The 18,854-nt window shown below is 33.6% G+C and overlaps 1 long non-coding RNA gene across 1 annotated transcript; it reads left to right on the forward strand.

Moving 5' to 3' along the window:
* Positions 1 to 7,149: 7,149 nt before the first annotated feature.
* LOC115286429 lies at positions 7,150 to 16,486 on the forward strand. The gene is made up of 3 exons (XR_003906057.1): positions 7,150 to 7,202; positions 15,234 to 15,509; positions 16,317 to 16,486. It is a non-coding gene; the product is annotated as an uncharacterized LOC115286429 (long non-coding RNA).
* Positions 16,487 to 18,854: the final 2,368 nt, after the last annotated feature.

Genomic DNA, 18,854 nt, shown 5'->3' on the forward strand with positions numbered 1-18,854 from the left:
AGTGATTTGACAAGTTAATACGTTGTGCTGTGTTCACCACAAGTGTAGCTACCATCTATCCTATTACATCGATATTACAATATCACTGACTGCATTCCTTACGCTCTGCTTTTTACTCCCATGACTTCCTCATTCCATCACTGGAACCCTGTATCACTTCTGCTCCTCCCATTTTGTCTAGCCCTCTTCTTCCTACCCTCTGGTAGCCCTTAATTTGTTCTCTGTATTTATAGCTCTGATTTTGCTTTTTGTTTGTTCAATTTAGAGTGGAATCATATGGTATTTGTCCTTCTCAGTCTGACTTATTCCTTGCCATACCCTATAGATTCATCTATGTTGTTTCAAAGGGCATGGTCTCATCTTTTATGACTGTGTAATATTCAGGTATATAAGCACATCTTTATTCTTCAATTGATGGAGACATTTAGATGGCTTCCATATCTATCTAATAATGCTGCAGCAAACACAGAGGTGCATGGTGCATATATTTTTTCAAGTTAGTGTTTTTGTTTCCCCTTGGTAAATACCCCAGTGTTGCATCATGTTGTATTTGTATTTTTAATATTTTGAGGAAATGCCATACTGTTTTTCATAGTGGCCGTACCACTATGTGCCTGAGGAGTCCTTTTTCTTCCTGTCCTCACAAATGCTTGTTTCTTGCCTTCTTGATTTTAACCAGTCCCACAGGTGTGAGCTGATATCTCATTGTAGTTTTGATTTGCATTTCCCTGAATATCATTGATGTTGAGCATCTTTTCATGTGTCAGTTGTCCATCTATCTGTATATCTTTTTTGGAAAAATATCTATTCGGGTCCTCCACCCATTTTTTATTCAGATTGTTTTTTTGTTTGCTATTGAGTTATATAAATTATTTATATGTGTTGGATATTAACCCCTCATTGGGTATACTGTTTGCAAAAATCTTCTATTTAGTAGAGTTTCTTTTTGTTTTGTTGATAATTTCCTTTGATGTGAAAAAGGTTTTTATTTTGATGTAACCCTAATAATTTATTTTTGCTTTTGTTTCCCTTGCCTTAGGAGATACATCTAAAAAATGTTGCTGTGGTCAATGTTAGAGAAATTACTGGCTTGTACTCTCTTCTAGAATTTTTATGGTTACACGTTTCATGGCTAGGGTTTTTTAGTTTATTTTTGTATATGGCATTGAAAGTCCAATTTCATTTTTTACAGGTAGCTGTCCAGTTTTCCCTGTACCACTTATTGAAAAAACTGTCCTTTCCTCATTGTATATTGCCTCCTTTGTCATGATTTAATTGACCACATTAATGTGGGTTTATTTCTACAATCTCTCTTCTGTTTCACTGATCTTTATGTCTGTTTTTTCTGCCAGGACCATACTGTTTTGAATACTACAGCTGTGTAGTATATCTTAAAATCCAGGATTGTGATACCTCAAGCTTTGTTCTCTCTCAGGATTGCTTTGGCTATTCAGGGCCTTCTTGTGGTTCCATACAAATTTTAGTATTTTTTGTTCTAATTTTAAGAAAAGGGTTGCCGGTATTTTGATAAAGATTGCTTTGGGAAATATGGGCATTTTGGCAATATTAATTCTTCCAGTCCATTTTTTGTTTCATCCTTAATTTCTTTCCTCAGTGTTTTATAGTTTTCAGAATACAGATCTTCACTTCCTTGGGTAAGTTTATTCCTAGGTATTTAATTCTTTCTGGTGCAATTGCAAAGTACTCTCTTTCTATATATAATATATACACAGTCTATATATATAGTGTGTATATATATATATATATATATATATATATATACACACACTGGTCTTGTAGAATGTGTATATATATATAGTATTATCTATATACTATATATAGTATATATATACATACACACTATATAGGATATATAGATACTATATATATATTGTGTGTGTATATATACACTATGTATATATAGTATCTATATATATATCTTTTAATGTTTTGGCAACTTTATTGTTAGTTTGTCAAAATGCTAGTAGTTTCTGGGTGTTTTGTATCTATCACTTTGTTTATTAATTCTAGTATGTTTTTGGTAGAGTCTACGATTTTCTGTGTGTGGTATGATGTCATATGCAAATAGTGAGGATTTAATTTTTTTCTTTACCAATAAAGACGTCTCTTATTTCTTTTCCTGTCTGATTACTGTGGCTCATATTTCCAGTATTGTGTTGAATAAAAGTGGCAAGAGTGGACATCCTTGTCTGATTCCTGACCTTAGAGGGAAAACTCAATTTTTTCCACTGAGTATCACGTTGGCTATACATTTTTCATATATGGTGTTTATTATGTTGAGACGTGTTCCTCCAACCCCAGTTGTTGAGAGATTTTATCATGAATGGAAGTTGAATGTTGTCAGTTGCCTTTCTGCACTTATTAAGATGATCATATGATTTTTATCCTTTGTTTTGTAGATGTGCTATATGATGTTAATTGATTGTGAATATTGAACCATCCTTGCATCCTGGAAATAAATCCTGCCTGATCATGGTGAATGATTCTTTCAATGTATTATTGTATGTTGTTTAAAATATTTTGTTGATGATTTTTGCATGTAAGTTCAGCAGTGATATTGACCTGTAGTTTGCTTTTGTTGTTGTATCTTTATCTGATTTTGGTGTCAGGGAAACACTGGTCTTGTAGAATGTATTTGGAAGCTTTCCTTTCTCTGTTATTTCTTTGGAATAGTTTTGAGGAGAATAGTTATTAACTCTTCTGTAAATATCTGGTAGAATTTATTTGTGAACCCATCTGGTCCTGGACTTTTACTTTTTGGTAGTTTTCATTTTTTTTTAATTTGTTAAATGTTCATTTATTTATTTCATTTATTATTTTAAATATTTAAAATGCTATTTATTTTGAGACAGAGTATGAATAGAGGATAGGCAGAGAGAGGGAGACAAAGAATCCATAGCAGGCTCCATTCTCTGAGCTGTCAGTATAGAGCCCAACACAGGGCTTGAGCCCACAAACCATGAGATCATGACCTGAGCCAAAGTTAGATGTTTAACCAACTGAGCCACCCAGGTACCCCTTTATTAGTTTTTTGATTATCATTTCAGTTTTGTTACTTTTAATCAGTCTGTTCAGATTTCCTATTTCTTCCTGTTTGGTTTTGGAAGATTGTATGTTTCTCAGAATTTATCCATTTCTTAAGTTGTCCAGTACGTTGACACATAATTTTTCATAGTATTCTCTTATAATCCATTGTATTTCTGTGGCTTTAGTTATAACTTCTCTTTTTTTTTTCTGAGTTATTTATTGGGCCCTTTATCTTTTTACCCTTATGAATCTGGCTACAAGTTTGTGAATTTTATTTATCTTTTCAAAGAATCAGTTCTGTTTTTTATTGATTTTTTTGTCTCTGTCATTTATTTCTGCTCTAATCTTTATTATTTCATTTCTTCTACTCACATTGGGCTTTTTTTCCCCCTAATTCATTTTGGCATAAGATTAGATTGTTTATTTGATTTTTTTTCTGTTTCTTGATAGAGGCTCATATTGCCATATGTTTCCCTCTCACTCTGCCCCAGAGATTTTAGACCATAGTGTCTTCATTTGCATTTGTCTCTATGTACTTTTCTTATTTCCCTCTTTGTTTTGAACTGTTCATTGACCCATTTGTTCTTTAGTGCATTGTTGTTTAGTTTTCATATGTTTGCATTTTTCCCAGTTTTTTAAATTATGATTTATTTCTAATTTCATATCATTTGATTCTGAAAAGGTGCATAGTGTGATTTCGGTCTTCTTCAATTGATTAAGCCTGATTTTATACCCTAATATGTGATCTCTGCTAGAGAATGTTCTATGCACACTTGCATAGAATGTGTATTCTTTTGTTTGGGGATAGAATATTCCTTATATCTGTTAGGTCCATCTGGTCCAATGTGTTATTCAAAAGCATTGTTTCCTTATTGATTCTCTGTCTGGATAATCTACCCATTGAGCTAAGTGAGTGTTAAAGTCTCCTATTATCATATTATCATTAATTTCTCTTTTTATGTCCATTAATATTTACATTATATATTTAGGTGCTCTAGTGTTAAGTGTGTAGATATTTGTAATTGTCATATCCTCTTATTGGATTCACTCGTTTATCATTATGTAATGCCCTTGTCTCTTGTTATAGTCTTTATGTTAAATCTGTTTTATCTGTTGTAAATATTGCTAGCCTGACTTTTGTTTTACTTTCTTTTGCATGGTGAATGTTTTTTCCATCCCCTCATTTCAGTCTGTATGAATCGTTAGGTCTGAGATGAGTGAATCTCTTATAGGCGGTATATAGACAGGTCTTCTTTTATTCTATTTTTTCATCAATTCTACCACTCATTGTTTTTTAATTTGAGCAATTCGGTAATTTACATTTAAAGTAATTTTTTAAAAGTTTTAAATCTGTATTTATTTATTTATTTATTTGAGAAAGAGAGAGCCAACAGGATAGGGGCAGAGAAAGGGAGAGAGAAAGAATCCCAAACAGGCCCCGTATTGCCAGCTTGATTTGGGGCTCAAAATCATGAACTGCAAGATCATGACTTGAGCTGAAACCAATAGTCAGACCTTTAACCCACTGAGCCACCCAGATGCCCCTAAAGTAATTATTAATGAGTTTGTACTTATTGCTATTTTTATAATTTGGTTTCTGATTGTTTTCTGTGTTTCTTCTCTTCCTCTCTTTCTTTGTAATTGGTGAATATTTGTAGTATTTTATTTGGCTTTCTTATTCTTTAATTTTTATGTATCTATCATAGGTTTTGGGTTTGTGGTTACCATGGGGTTCATGTATAACGTGAAGTAAATAGCAATCCATATTAATTTGATGGTTGTATAAGATCAACAACATTCTAAAAAAGAAAAGGAAATGAGAAAAAATAATTTACTTTTTTTCCTCTTCCTTTTTCAATCATTTTCTCACATATTATGTATATATTGTCATAGTTTACATATTTTTATTCATATATTTCATATGTCTTATGGCCATTTCTTTTCCATTTAAAGAAATCCCTTTAACATTTCTTGTAAGGTTGGTTTAGTGGAGATAAACTCCTGTATCTTTTGTTTAAGAAACTTCTTATTTCCCCTTCAAATATGTATTATAATCTTGGTAGGTACTTTTGGTTGTAGATTTTTTCTTTTAGGCTTTTGGATATTTTATGCCACCTCTTTCTAGATTTTATTTTAATTATTAGATGTCTGATGTGGACCTCTTTGGGTTCATTTTGTTTCCAACTCTCTGTGGTTCATGGACTTGGGTATCTATTTTCTTCTCTCAGTTAGGAAAGTTCTCAGCTATTATTTTTTCCAATAAATTTTCTACATCTTTTCCTCTCTTTCTGATACTCCTACAGTGGGAATGCTTGTTTATTTGATGTTGTCTATGAGATCTTAATCTGTCCTCATTTCTTAAAAATCCCTTTCTCTTTTTACTCTTCAGCTTATGTGCTTTCCAATTTCCAACTGTCTTCCAAATTCCTGACACATTCTTCTGCATCCTCTGATTTCCTATTGATTCCTTTTGGTGTATTTTTAATTTCAGTTATTGTACTCTTCAACTCTTATGTGTTCTTTTTAATATTTCTCTTTCTTTGTTGAAGGCCTCACCATGTCATTCTCTTCTTTTCTCCATCCTGGTGAGTATCTGTATGATCTTTACTTTAAAGTCTTTGTCAGACATATTGCTTAACTCTGTTTCACTTAGCTATTTTTAAATATTTGGAGCATATTTTTGTTGCCCCATTTTGCTTGACTTTCTGTGTTTGTTATTATGGATTAGGCAAAATGGCTACTACTTATAAATTTGAAGGAGTAGTCTCTTATTTATGGTGTTCCCCATGAAGACTATGCTTGATATTTGATGACTTGTGCTCAAGCAAACTGCTTAATGACTTTAGGAGTGCCTCAGCAGCTCAGTCACTTAAACATCTGACTTTAGCTTAGGTCATGATCTGACAGTCTGTGAGTTTGAGCCCTACGTCAGGCTCTGTGCTGACAGCTTACAGCTTGGAGCCTGCTTCAGATTCTGTGTTTCCCTCTCTCTCTGCCCCTCCCCAGCTCACACTCTGTCTCTCTCAAAAATAAAATAAAAACATAAAATAAAGTAAAATGTGCTTTTCACATGAAGAATTAAGAATAAATAGTAAAAGTAAAAAAAAAAAAAAAACAACTATAGGGGCTCCTGGGAAACTCATTCAATTGTCTGGTTAAGGCTCAGGTCATGATCTCATGGTTCGTGGGTTTGAGCCCTACATTGGGCTCTGTGTTGACAGCTAGCTCACAGCCTGGAGCCTGTCTTTTGATTCTCTGTGTTCCTCTCTCTCTGACCCTCCCTTCTCATTCTTTCTCTCTCTTTCTCTCTCTCAAAATTAAATAAAACATTAAAAATTTTTAAAAGACTACAAAAAAGTAAATAAAAGAAAACATTTAAAAAGAAAAAAAGACAAGTGAGAGCAAGAAAAGAATAAATGAAAAATAAGAAGCTAAAAACAAAATAAGACAAATTTTAAAAATTAAAATTGAATGAATGAAAAACTTTAAAAAATGGAAGACACAAAACTGTGACTTTTTTTGTGTGTGTGTGCCACAGTACCACAGGGTGGCTGGTGTGGGCTTGTGGACCCTGTACTCACTGAAGTCAGAAGCTCATTGTGAGCCAGATCCTGCCTTGGTCTGGACTTTCAAGGTGAAGGGAGAGAGAATTTTCTCACAGTTTATCTGCCCTTTCAAAAACCCTTCAATGTGTTTTTTGTTGTTGTTGTTGTTGTTGTTGTTGTTGTTGCAGAGAGACAGAGACAGCGTGAGCAGGGGAGGGGCAGAGAGAGAGGGAGATACAGAATCGGAAGCAGGCTCCAGGCTCTGAGAGGTCAGCCCAGAGCCCGACGTGGGGCTCGAACCTACGAACTGGGAGATCATGACCTGTGTCAAAGTCGGAAGTTCAACCAACTGAGCCACCCAGGCACCCCTATCTGCCCTTTTAAATTCCAGCTTCTTTTTGTGCCCCAGCCTGACCAGGGCTGGTGTGGGCTTGAGGATCCTCAGCTTCCTGAGGTCACAAGACCCCTGTGAAAACCAGCGCTAGCACCTATGTTGTCGGGATCCACCCATTATGACATTAGGGCTCGACAGTTATGAGAGCCTCCGATTAAGGTGTTCAGACCCACCTCGTCGTGTGTCCAGGCCCTGCTCCAGTCCAGGCTTTTAAGGTGGAGGGGTGGAGCATTCCCATAATTTCTTGGTTTTCCTCGTTTTAAACTAGGGCTCTTTCTGTGTCCCAGTGCGACTAGGGCTGGGGTGAACCTGTGTACCCTGGACTTGCTGAAATTGCAAGCTCATTGAGACACAGGACTTGCCTGTGGTGGTGTCTGGACCTGCTCTGGTCTAGGTTTTTAAGATGGGGGGGGAAGTAAACAATGTAATTCCCCAGTCCCACTAACATGGGAAACTTTCCTGCAGCTCCTCTACCACTTGTGGTGTGTTCTGGCATTGTCTCTTTTATATGCTAGTTGCTCTTTTAAGCCACAGTTTTGTCTGTGCCTAGGATCCAAGGAATCTTCTCCCAGTCCCTCAGTACTGTTCCTTTCCAGCGCTGTTGGCAGTGTTGGGAATGGGATGCTTCCTTTGTTACTGTGTCTTTGTCTTCCTTGCTGTTCTCTTGTCATTCTGTCTGTCTTTAGTTGTTCAGTAGCTGTTCATCAGCTTTCAGTTCTTCAGGAGGAGTGGTTCTATTAGTAGACATGATTTGATGTATTCCATGGAGGAGGTGAGTTCAGAGTCTTCCTAAGTCACTATCTTAAACCTGAACTCTCACAAAATTGTTTTTCCCCTGACTTCCATACTGTACCTATTAGAAGGAAGTCATTATGCACAATCCATACTTAAGAGGAAGGTATATTCCATCTTTTGGAAAGTAGGGTATCTGCCTTTTTATTTGGAATTCTGCACTGATGCATGTGGTACTTGATTATGCTCAGAGACAGTGCAGCCTCATGTGTAGTGCAAGTTTTGATTATTTCCTTCACTTATTTATTTGTTTTGATTTTCTATATCAGTATGGGCTCATATTTTTTTAAATCATTTTTTATTATAATCCAATACTACACTATTTATTTTGTCACTCAAACTGTTATCTCTTGGTTCTTGAAAGTTCTTGGAGTTGATACCTTGTTCCTTTGATGTGCCCCATAGTTTTATTTTCCTTTTATTTATTTATTTTTAGCACTTTCTTGCTTTCTAGTGCCACAAAGTAACCTTGGATTATTTTGTGTATTTCATGTCCCAGCCCTAGAACAAACTATTTCCACTTTCTCCAAAGAGATATGGTTTCTCTTAATGGAGATTTGTGTTAGGACTCAAGATCTGGGTGATGGTTGTGACTGTTGCTATTTATAGTGTTTTGGCTTCCAGGGTTTCTCAACTGATAGATCAACTAGATATGTGTGTTCATACTAACAGGTGCATATATGTACACCTATAATATTTGCACTGGTATCCATCTGTATCCATATTAAGCCACAAATGAGTTCATACTGGTGTCTGTTACTCTAATGTAGTACTGCATGGATCATACTACATCTCCCCCTTTGCTTCTCTGTAATCACACCACTGACAACGAGAAACTTGTCTCTCAGCACTGTCATCTATTTACTTCTTAAATTCCAGTATCTATAAATATTACAATCAAGTTTTAACTCATTCTAAGAACTTTGCCAACTAGAGTACAGTGTTTATGTATAATTGCTTTTGCCTTTAGTCTTATGGTCTCCACTAATTTCTCAATCAGTTAGGTCAGCAGTTTTACTTGTCTTTAACTCCATTCTGTCAGGTTATAAGATTTGTAAAGCCATTAGATTAGTTTGTCATAGTCTGCATTCCATTCTGGTATCCTTTGATATCGTAAAGAATTTCTTTAATCACATGCATTAAGGTTATCCCTTTACATTGTATGATTCTGCGGGTTTTGATAAATGCAGAATGTCATCTATCCACAATCATATTATCATTCGGAATAGTTCACTGCCCTTAAAAATCCTTTGTGGGTCATCTGTTCAACCTTTCTTCGCCTCTAACCCCTTTGCCAACTGCTAATCTATTTTTGTCCTTTTGTTTTGTCTTTTTAAGAAAGCCATGTAAATAGAATCATATAATATGTAGCATTTTTAGACTAGCGTCTTTTACTTAGTAATATTGTGGCCTCTATTTATACCTTCATAGCTTTGCCCTGGGCTTAATTACTAAAACAACAACAACAACAATAACAGCAACAACAAAAAACAAAACCAAACAAAAAACCTCCTGTTTTGTGTTTTGTTTGGATTTCCTGGTTTGTTTTGTTTTGTTTTTGGTCCATGTACGTATTTTTTGTTGTTGTTGTTCTATAATTCACTCCCCTGGATCATTAGTTTAGCCCTTTTCTGTTTCCTGTATTGCATTGAAAAAAATAGCCAACTCTGTATGATAGGTATAACCATTGTATTTACTTTGTATTAAGAATATATTAAATGTTTAAAGATTACTGGCATGATTTCCATGCTTATTTTACAATATTATGTTGTATTATAAGAGAAACAGTATTCTGTTTTTCTTAATTTTCTTTTTTAGTTAATATTTATCTTTTCTTTTTCTTTTTTCCCTATTACATCCTTTCTGTTCCTTTTAGAATTTTGATTTCTCATACCCATCCAGCTTTTAATTTTTCTGGTTATTTTTCTCCATTATAAAGTATACTTCCTACCTTTCTTCCCCTGTCCCAAACAACTACTCTTATAATCCTTGAATCTTTTAGTATCCTTATAATAATAATATAGAGAGAGTGGTTCATAGGAGAAGAATTAATGAAAGGACTATTTCTAAATGTGAGAAACTACCAAATGGTAGAATTTGGTAGAATGACTACCAAAACCCAAAGAGCATCAAAAATGTTGCTTAATAGAAACTGTGTCATTAGGTAGGGAGAATGGACTAAGAATGTTTTGAGGAAGTAGTAGGAGTAGGAATATGTAATATGACTTCATTCTCTTATCACCTTTAGTGGTTGCCCAAGGATTTACAATATTTACTTTCATTAGAGTCTATCTTCAAGTAATACTGTGTGATATTACATATAGTGCAAGGATCTAGTTCACACGTAGTGTAAATGTGTAGCCAGAGTACAAAACATTCAAAAACCACAGATGTTACTATGATCACATCAGTGAGATCAGGATCTCACTTGGAAAACCCCTCCTTGGTCAGAAATGGAAATGATGAACCTCAGTAAGAATAATAACTGTGATGGATTAAGACATAAAAATATGTTTGCATCTTCAGGTTTGAAACACAAAACAGGACAAAAAAATCACTGGTCCATTTTGGAGAATGCTAGTAAATCTAATTAATATTTTGAAAATCGTTACATGAAGAGTAAAAGTCTAGAATTTCATGTGTATTTTCCTATATTAACTATACTGTAAGGTGACCACATTGTTGATAAGAGAAATTTATTCTATTAAAATTTTTTTTTACATTTATTTACTTTTTGAGAGAGAGAATAAGACAGAGCAAGAACAGGGAGGGTCAGAGAGAGAAGGAAATGCAAAATCTGAAGCAGCCTCCAGGCTCTGAGCAAGCATTTAGCACAGAGCCCGAAGCAGGGCACCAACCATGACATCATGACCTGAGCTGAAGTCAGACGCTTAACCGACTGAGTCACTCAGGCACCCCAAGAGAAATTTATTCTTATGGTATTATAAATCAAGGTCATATATTTTGTAAATGAATGATAACATTAAAATACCTCAATTTGGCAACCTGGAGTAAAATGCTAGTTTGGGGCAATGATCTAATATCATAAATGTCGAAATAACCTGACATTATGTGCCTCCTGACGGAAGTACACAATAACAACTCTGAAGTACTCTTGCTTAAAAATTGAACCAGAATCTTATCAAGCATCTCCAGGCCCCATTTGTAGGAAATAGAGGAGGAAAGAAATGTGTTTCTATTATCCCACAAGGAGGCCATCTGCAAAAAATCAGACTGTGGAAAATGCTGTAAGATAAACCACTGATTTCTTCATCAGATAGATTGTGAGAGAAAAATGGAGAGGGTGAATAAGAACCTATATATTAAGTGAGGCTTATTAAAGAGTTGCAATCTATTGGCTATATTAGATCTTAGTTCCAATGAGTAGTTCTCATTCAGGTTAAGTTCCCTCAGCCCCACAACCCCACCCAGGGACACTTGGAAATATGTGGAGAAAGTTTGATTGCCACAACTGAGGCATGGAGGATGAAGGAATACAATGGACATCTGCTGGGTAAAAGCCAGGAATGTGATGATTCATTTTACAATGCACAAGATAACCTCCCCATAAAATAATAATTATCTGACTTAAATTGTCAGTAATGCTGGGATCAAAAGCTCAAATTCAAACAAATAAGATCTATAGAATCTTTGTTTTATATCCATTCTAATTCTGTGATAGAAAGATACAGATATACTTGTATGCAAGGCAGTTACATTGATGATTCAACATAACAATTTTACCAAATTGATACAGTGCTAATATAAACTGGATATATTTTTCTTAACTCAAATGCTATGATAGATGGATGATCTGGTGTGTTCACTGGAATCAATCTTTCTGTGTCTAAAGGCCATGTGATGAATGACTAGAAAACATGGGTAATAAGATGTAGAGAATATATTGCTCCATGTTGAAAGATTTCTTCCAAGATTTTGCTAAATAATTATTTATTTTTATTAGTAGGAAGATTAGATGATTTATATATTTTTCATTACTGAAAATTTATTCTAGGACAGTGGAGGCAATTTGAATTAAGTGACAGTTTTCTTATTTTTATAATATTCTTCTGGATTGAAAACAGAAATATACACACCATGGTAATACAATCTAGACAAATGTTAATAGTAATAGCATTTACTATATCATAGGCATTTTGGTCTGTACTTGGGTCTCGTTATTTTTTTAATTCTCAAACATGTATTTCTATAAATAAACATATGGAGGAAACCACATTTTACATGTGAAACAAAAGTATTTAATTAGGTGAAATAACATTTAGTATTTTCCTGTGAAGAGGTTATGAAGCCAAATTCAAATTCAATTCTACCTGATTAAAAGCCATTTTATTAAACATTTGCTGTACTAATAGATAAACAAATAACTGAAATACCAATTTAAAAGAATTTGCCTATCCTATTTCATCCTAAGTGAACATTTATAACTATAGTATGAGATTGATGAAAATTACCCATGTGTTATTGCTTTGACCATACAGAGTACACTGCATGTATGATTATGTTAGAAACATAAGTCCAGGAGGTACCCATTACTGTCATGATATTTATATAAAATTTTGTGTTTAAACTTATGAATTTGATCTGAAAATATAAATGTGGTTTGTGAATATGATAAATGATACCTTTGTAAAATATTTCTTTGCTGCCTTTAGTTCTTATGACAAAGGAAGTTCCTGGGAAGTTGCATTGAAATATATTACTGATCTAAAAGAACTATTATGAATGAATCAATTGCAAAAAACTACTAAGTGATAGTCTCATTTCCATAGAAATGGCCTCATTATGACTAAATACTGAAAATGGGTGAGGACAGTATTGTTTGGAGTAAGTCTTGCAGCACATCCGTTCCCACTAACATATAAATATCTTCTCTCATGTTTAAAATGAAATGATTTGAATTCATCACACACACTAAGAAACATTCTCAGATTTTCACTCTGAACTATTAGTTCTATTATTTGTGTAAGTTTATTTGGGCCTAAAATAATAGTGAACACAGTTGAATAAAATACTTTTTGCATATTTTTAAAATAAAGTGTGTTCTTTTTAAAATAGCTTGCAATGCTTATGTTTTGTTCCTTTTTATGATTTAACAGATAAATATGCAAGATGAAGTGTAAACAAATATCACTATGAAACTGAAAATATACGGTTTTTCTGTCTTTTGAACAATTCACCAAGCCTACTCATTTTTGTCAACGCAGACACAATTACAGGAACACATACACATACTAGATAAGGGTGTCTGCAAGTAATCATTAATAATATCTATTAATAAAATCTATTAATCTATTAATCTATTAATAAAATCTATTAATAACATCATTAATAATATCTCCTGCTATCTCTTCTTCATGCGTGGTAAAGAAAAAAGATATTTTTACAACTTTGCTGATATATGTGAATCACCAGTTTATGGTGCCTACAGTTAAACAAAAATCCTAGTAATTAGTTTTTTCAGCATTTGCTTGTTACCACTAATGTCCTCAGTAGCAATGTAAATATTTTGAAAGTTCTCATAATAAATAAAAAAGAAATACAGAATGTTTGCACAAAGTCTTTTTTCACTTTGAAAGTAAACATCCAGAATAAAATAACATAAAGGACATATCAGTGAAAAATAATTGTGTATATGTATAACTTCTATTCACTTGAGACCTATTTTTTTCCATGTACCATAGTAAGTACTTCATACTAATAAATCATTTCTCACAATAACATCCTAAGAGAGTGGTCAATAAATTTGCCACATAAAAAGCAAATGACATATTTGATAGATTTGAAACAGTGAGGTTGGCTGCAGAGTATGGCTTCTAAGCTTCTTAATTAGAAGGTGGTCTATGGCAACTTCATTTACTATAATTGATGTAACAAACTGAAATTAAAACAAAATATCAGTCCCAAGGTGGCAAATTGTTGACCACATGTGACTTGTTGATGCCAGTTTTTGGTTGTTTTACAATGCCAAAAAAGGTTTTAAAAGGCAGTATAATTAGTCTTTGCTATTTGCTATAATTATAGCATAAATCTTTTTGTTTTGCTGAAGATTGCTTTATTCATTTATGTTAAATGCCTGCACCTGCAGGAAATTGAGTTTGTCCATATAAGGAAATTAGGAAAACAAAAGCCTGTCTGATAACAGCTTATAGAAAATAATCATGGAAGAGTCTCTCAGATTTCAATTCATATCCTACTTTACTCTTATTTTACAAACAATTCTAACAAATGTTTATCAGCTATTATAACATACCAAATTAGAAATAATAAAAGGGAGAAGATACAACAAATATTTATGTTTATAATGATCTTAATCTATAATTGTGATGAGCGGCATATAATACGTAATATGTATATAACATGCATATATGTATATTCTCTTTAACTTAAAAAAATTCAACTGGGTTGCTCTCCAGAAAGAGATGGCAATGGTCAAAGTACAAAGTTTGACAGCAGAGATTTTAACTTTTTTTGAAGTGAAAATTAGTTTTAAGTTATTTTCAAGCAGCTTTTATGCAGAGCAAGAATACTCTCATCTTGAATGCCTAAAAGAGAAAGGTTTACTTATCTCAGCTTAAAATTTTTTTTAATGTTTGAACTGTTTAGTCCCATCATATTCTCTCTGGCACTATTTTTCTTTTGTCTTTATTTATTTTTTTTTTTTGAGTAGGCTCAACACTAAGCATAGATCCCAACACAGAGCTTGAACTCATGACCCTGAGATCAAGACCTGACCTGAGATCAAAAGTTGGACACTTAACTAAGCCACAGGCACCCCTTGTTGAGGTTTTTTTTTTATGTAGAAACATTGGCTACAGCTATGTCCAAAGTGAAAACAAGGGAAAGGCCTACTTTCCATCAAATCTATTCTAGCCACTCTAAAACTATACGGGATCTACATTTTTAAATTGCTTAACATACTGCATGATACTTATTAAAAGCTCAACAGTTATGCATATATTATTAGTTTTTATTGTTATTGTTAATGTTATTAATGGTAGGCTGTGGGGGAGCTCCAAAAAATAGAGATATGGGTAAAGCATTCTTATATAGAATGTTACCTTTCAAATAATAAATTTGGTTTATTTAAGAATTTATTGATACATCTAATATTTAAGCTAAAGTACTTTCAGTAAAAACGTCAGGCAAGTCATTCTTAGACCTATACCAATCCTTAAATTTATAACTTTACAAATACTTAGCTTGCCACTGGCATATTGAAAAAAGAAGAAAAGATCATGTACATATACCTATCATGTAAAGCATGCCAAGAAAATGAATGTGTCAAGAGAAATCACAGAAAACTTGCCAGAGACAAAATCAAAACACTCTGAAAAGTATATTTCCTTCTTATGATACAAGCAGCTTGATAGAAGTCCCTCTGTGAATTCTGAAAACAAAATTGGTAATCATCTCTGTTTCTTCCAAAATGATAGGACTGAGGCCCTGTTTAGGAGTAACTATGGGTTGGTTCCTCAGGCCACAGACCCCTGCCAGCCTTGCTGTGTGTCTTAGAGCCTCTGCCAACATCGCTTGTGTTTGTGAAACGTCGGAGCTCTCTGGCTGTGCGGGTGATCTGTCACCTTCTACCATATGACACAATGCTGCTGTGTAATGAAGCCAAAGAGTCATCTTAAGATGAAGTCTGCATTTAGTTCTACACATGCATGAGGAAGCAATCTATAAATTCCTTGTCAGCATTTCAACTTGAGGTATGTTCAACACATATTAGTGTTTGAGGCTAGTGTGGTCTCTAAAAGAGTCAAAGATCTATTTGAAAGGAAATATTCCTTAATATTCTATTACAAACCTTGGAAGTTGGAATGAAAAAAAGAGATGTTATTCTCCGGAATTTATAGTAAGGTTGTTAAATGTATACGCTCAGGAGCAAATCATCCTTGCTTCAAAATCCAAGATTTTCCACTTGTTAGATACCATTTACCTTGTCTGGGGAGGGGGGGTTGCCACATCTAAGTGTGATGAGCACAGACCCTGCATCAAAGGATTGTTATGAGGGTTAAATAAGCTCAGTGCTGTAAAGCCCTGAGAACTTTGGGACATAGTGAGCTGTAGAGAAGTAGTCAGCTATTCATTTATTTCTCAGCTTATAGAAACAGTTGCAAAGGTCATCATGGGACATAAAGTTCGCAAGTATAAGAGTATATGGATATACATTTCATTAATGGTAAATAAAACCCCAAATAATATTTTCATTCATTAAATATATTTCCTTAACAAACAGAAATAACTGAACAATTCATAACCGGACTTTACTTTCTAAGTATTATTTTATGAGGGCTTAGACCAATGCAAATCCTTCTAGAGAGTAACTGGACAACAAATCCATCCCTGTTCTTCCTTAGCACCCAGCTACATGTCCCAGCTCCTCCACAGTCACCTGGAGTCATATACTTGAGTTCTAGCCAATAAAATATGAATGGAAATAGAGTGTGCCATTTCTAGTCTAGGTCTTAAAAAATCTCCCACTTAAAATCTTCCATTGTCTTTCCTCCTTATAGTTGCTCACTGAGGACAAAACTGAGGTTTTGACATTCAGATATTGAAGTTGATGAGGCTTCAAGATGCCAGTGGCCTTAACCTCAGAATCACTACTTGTGAGAGAGCAGGAGAGCCACCCACCAATAAGGAGCCCTGAATAAACGCTTTGCATAAGTGAGAATTAAACATCCATTCTTCCGCACTATTCTTTTGTTATCGGTATTGTTATTGTTCTTACACCTAAGCAATTATTTTGATTAATATATCTCTGTCCTGGCTTCTCATATAGGTGAGAGAGAGCACTGGAAAATATAATTTTTCTTTAATGGTGGCAGGTTTAAGTTTTAGAATATTCCTACCCCCTAACCTCCCCAGTCTCACACCATCACCACCAATAACACCTCAAACCTGCTGCGTCTGAATCAGGTAAAGCCACAGTGCCTAAATTTTTTCTTCTGATGAAAAGAGCATATGAAACATAATTTTTAGTGATTTAGTCAAATGGAAGGTATTAAGATTTAAGTTTTTCTAAGGTATCTTATCTTGCTCATTCTTTTATGCATCTCTTAGAAGAAAACAAAATACATCCAAAGTCCTTAGGCTGAATTCAATTATTGTAGTGTTAAGATTCTTGCTCATTCACATTTAAATAAAACACTGGTTCACAATAATGAGTCAGTGAATAACTTTAATTAACTACTTGAGGGAAGTAATAAAGTTGTAATTTAGTCTGCTCACTTTCGTGGGATAAATTGAAAATCATTGAGTGAGTTTCTCTTAGTAAAAAAAAAAGAATATGAGAACTGATGTGTTTGTTTTCTTTTTAATTTGAAATCATTACTTATGTTATTAACTGTTTTTTAAGTTCCATATCTGTGTACTTGTATATAAATATTTTTGAATACAATGCTTCAGATATTGCTCTGCAGATGATTAGGGAGAATATTAAGTACAAGCTGAGGGTGATGAAATTGTAGTGGTAAGATAATAGCTTTCACTTTAGAAAAGAACAAAACAGACGTGGGACCGGGGTATTTTATCATGGACATAATAAAGGTACTGGCCTTGAATATGTACCTAAAATATGATTAATTTTCCTAAATTATAGTTATCTACTGTAGTAGACAAGAGAAAGGGAAATAGGAGTGTTCTGTTTATTTTCTTGTGTTCTCAGTCCCTTCATTTGATAAAACAACAAAGATTAAAATAAAACAAAAGTTTGTGAAAGAGGACAGTGTCATTTTATGTAATCATTCACACTATATGCAAATGTTTTAATTTTCTACTGATGTGAAGTGTCATAGCAAAATATATTTTTAAAAAGTGATCAAATTACAAGTGAGTGTTGCTAATATGTATAAGGCATATTATGTCCATTCTCCTCAGCTCCAAATTCACTCTTTGAGACTGCTCTGTGAAGGCTGACATAATTTTATTCCTTTATACTCGAATTCAAATATAGCAGCATAAAATATGTAAATAATTTGACTTCATGAAGAATTTTAAATTCATATTAAAGTCATCTGGAGTTGGAAGCGATCATTGAGAATACAATATAGCAGTAATGAAATGATAGCAAAGATAAAAGTAAAAATAGGGTGTCTTTTATACATATTTTTAGAAATGGCAGTTATCATATATCTACCTGTTTAATTATATGCCTGTCTCTATCTACCTTTCCTTCGATACACATCTATTTTGTAGTGATACAGCATAGTAAGTTAACTTGGGGTTCTCAGTCACATGTTCCTTTTCTAATAATGATATTAATTTAATCTTAGATTTTGTAATATCCAATAGTTTGAATACCCTTCACATTATACTAAATTGCTATCATCACAGATTAACTATTCTCTAATGGTACATCTGTTTATAAGTAAGCAGACTAGAAAGAATATAATGAAATAAAGCAAGTCAGTGTAACATATTAAAAAAATAGAATATATTTTACAGTCAGATTTTATCAGATTAAAAAAAACTTTCTGCTACATGCCATAGCAATTCAGACTGCTGCTTTAACACTTAAACATGTTATAAAGGAGACTCTAAGGATAAATGAACAAATAAAATATCAAGTTGCAATATTTTATATAAAGCTTTAATAGACAAAAGATATCCTGGCCATGGGACAGTTAATTTTACTGTGTTAGTAGTATCTCGGTGCCTCAGAGAGATAGCCAACATTCTTTTTATTGGTTATTTAATCAAAGATATCTGGGGATATTCAAACTATTCCCTTTTAATAGGAATAGTATCAGTGGAGTTCTATGTGGAAAAACTCAGAGTGTTTTAACTTTCTATTCTTTGGCTTCAACGTTTTGTGAAAAAATATGAACAGCTTTTATATTATTTTCAAAACCATCCAGCTCATCCCTTCTCATTCTAATAAGCAGGACTTTCGTTTCTCTTCTATCATCCTGTCACTGAAGAACGTTTCATGAGATTGTTTTCTTTTTACTCCAGCTTAACACCATTTCATCATACGGAACACAGGATTTCCCAAAGAAATATTCGTTTATCCAAATGTGTCATTCTGTTGGTGATTTTTTTTTCTTTTA

The sequence above is a fragment of the Suricata suricatta genome, chromosome 3 (assembly GCF_006229205.1).
Source record: "Suricata suricatta isolate VVHF042 chromosome 3, meerkat_22Aug2017_6uvM2_HiC, whole genome shotgun sequence".
NCBI classification, from domain to species: Eukaryota; Metazoa; Chordata; class Mammalia; order Carnivora; family Herpestidae; genus Suricata; species Suricata suricatta.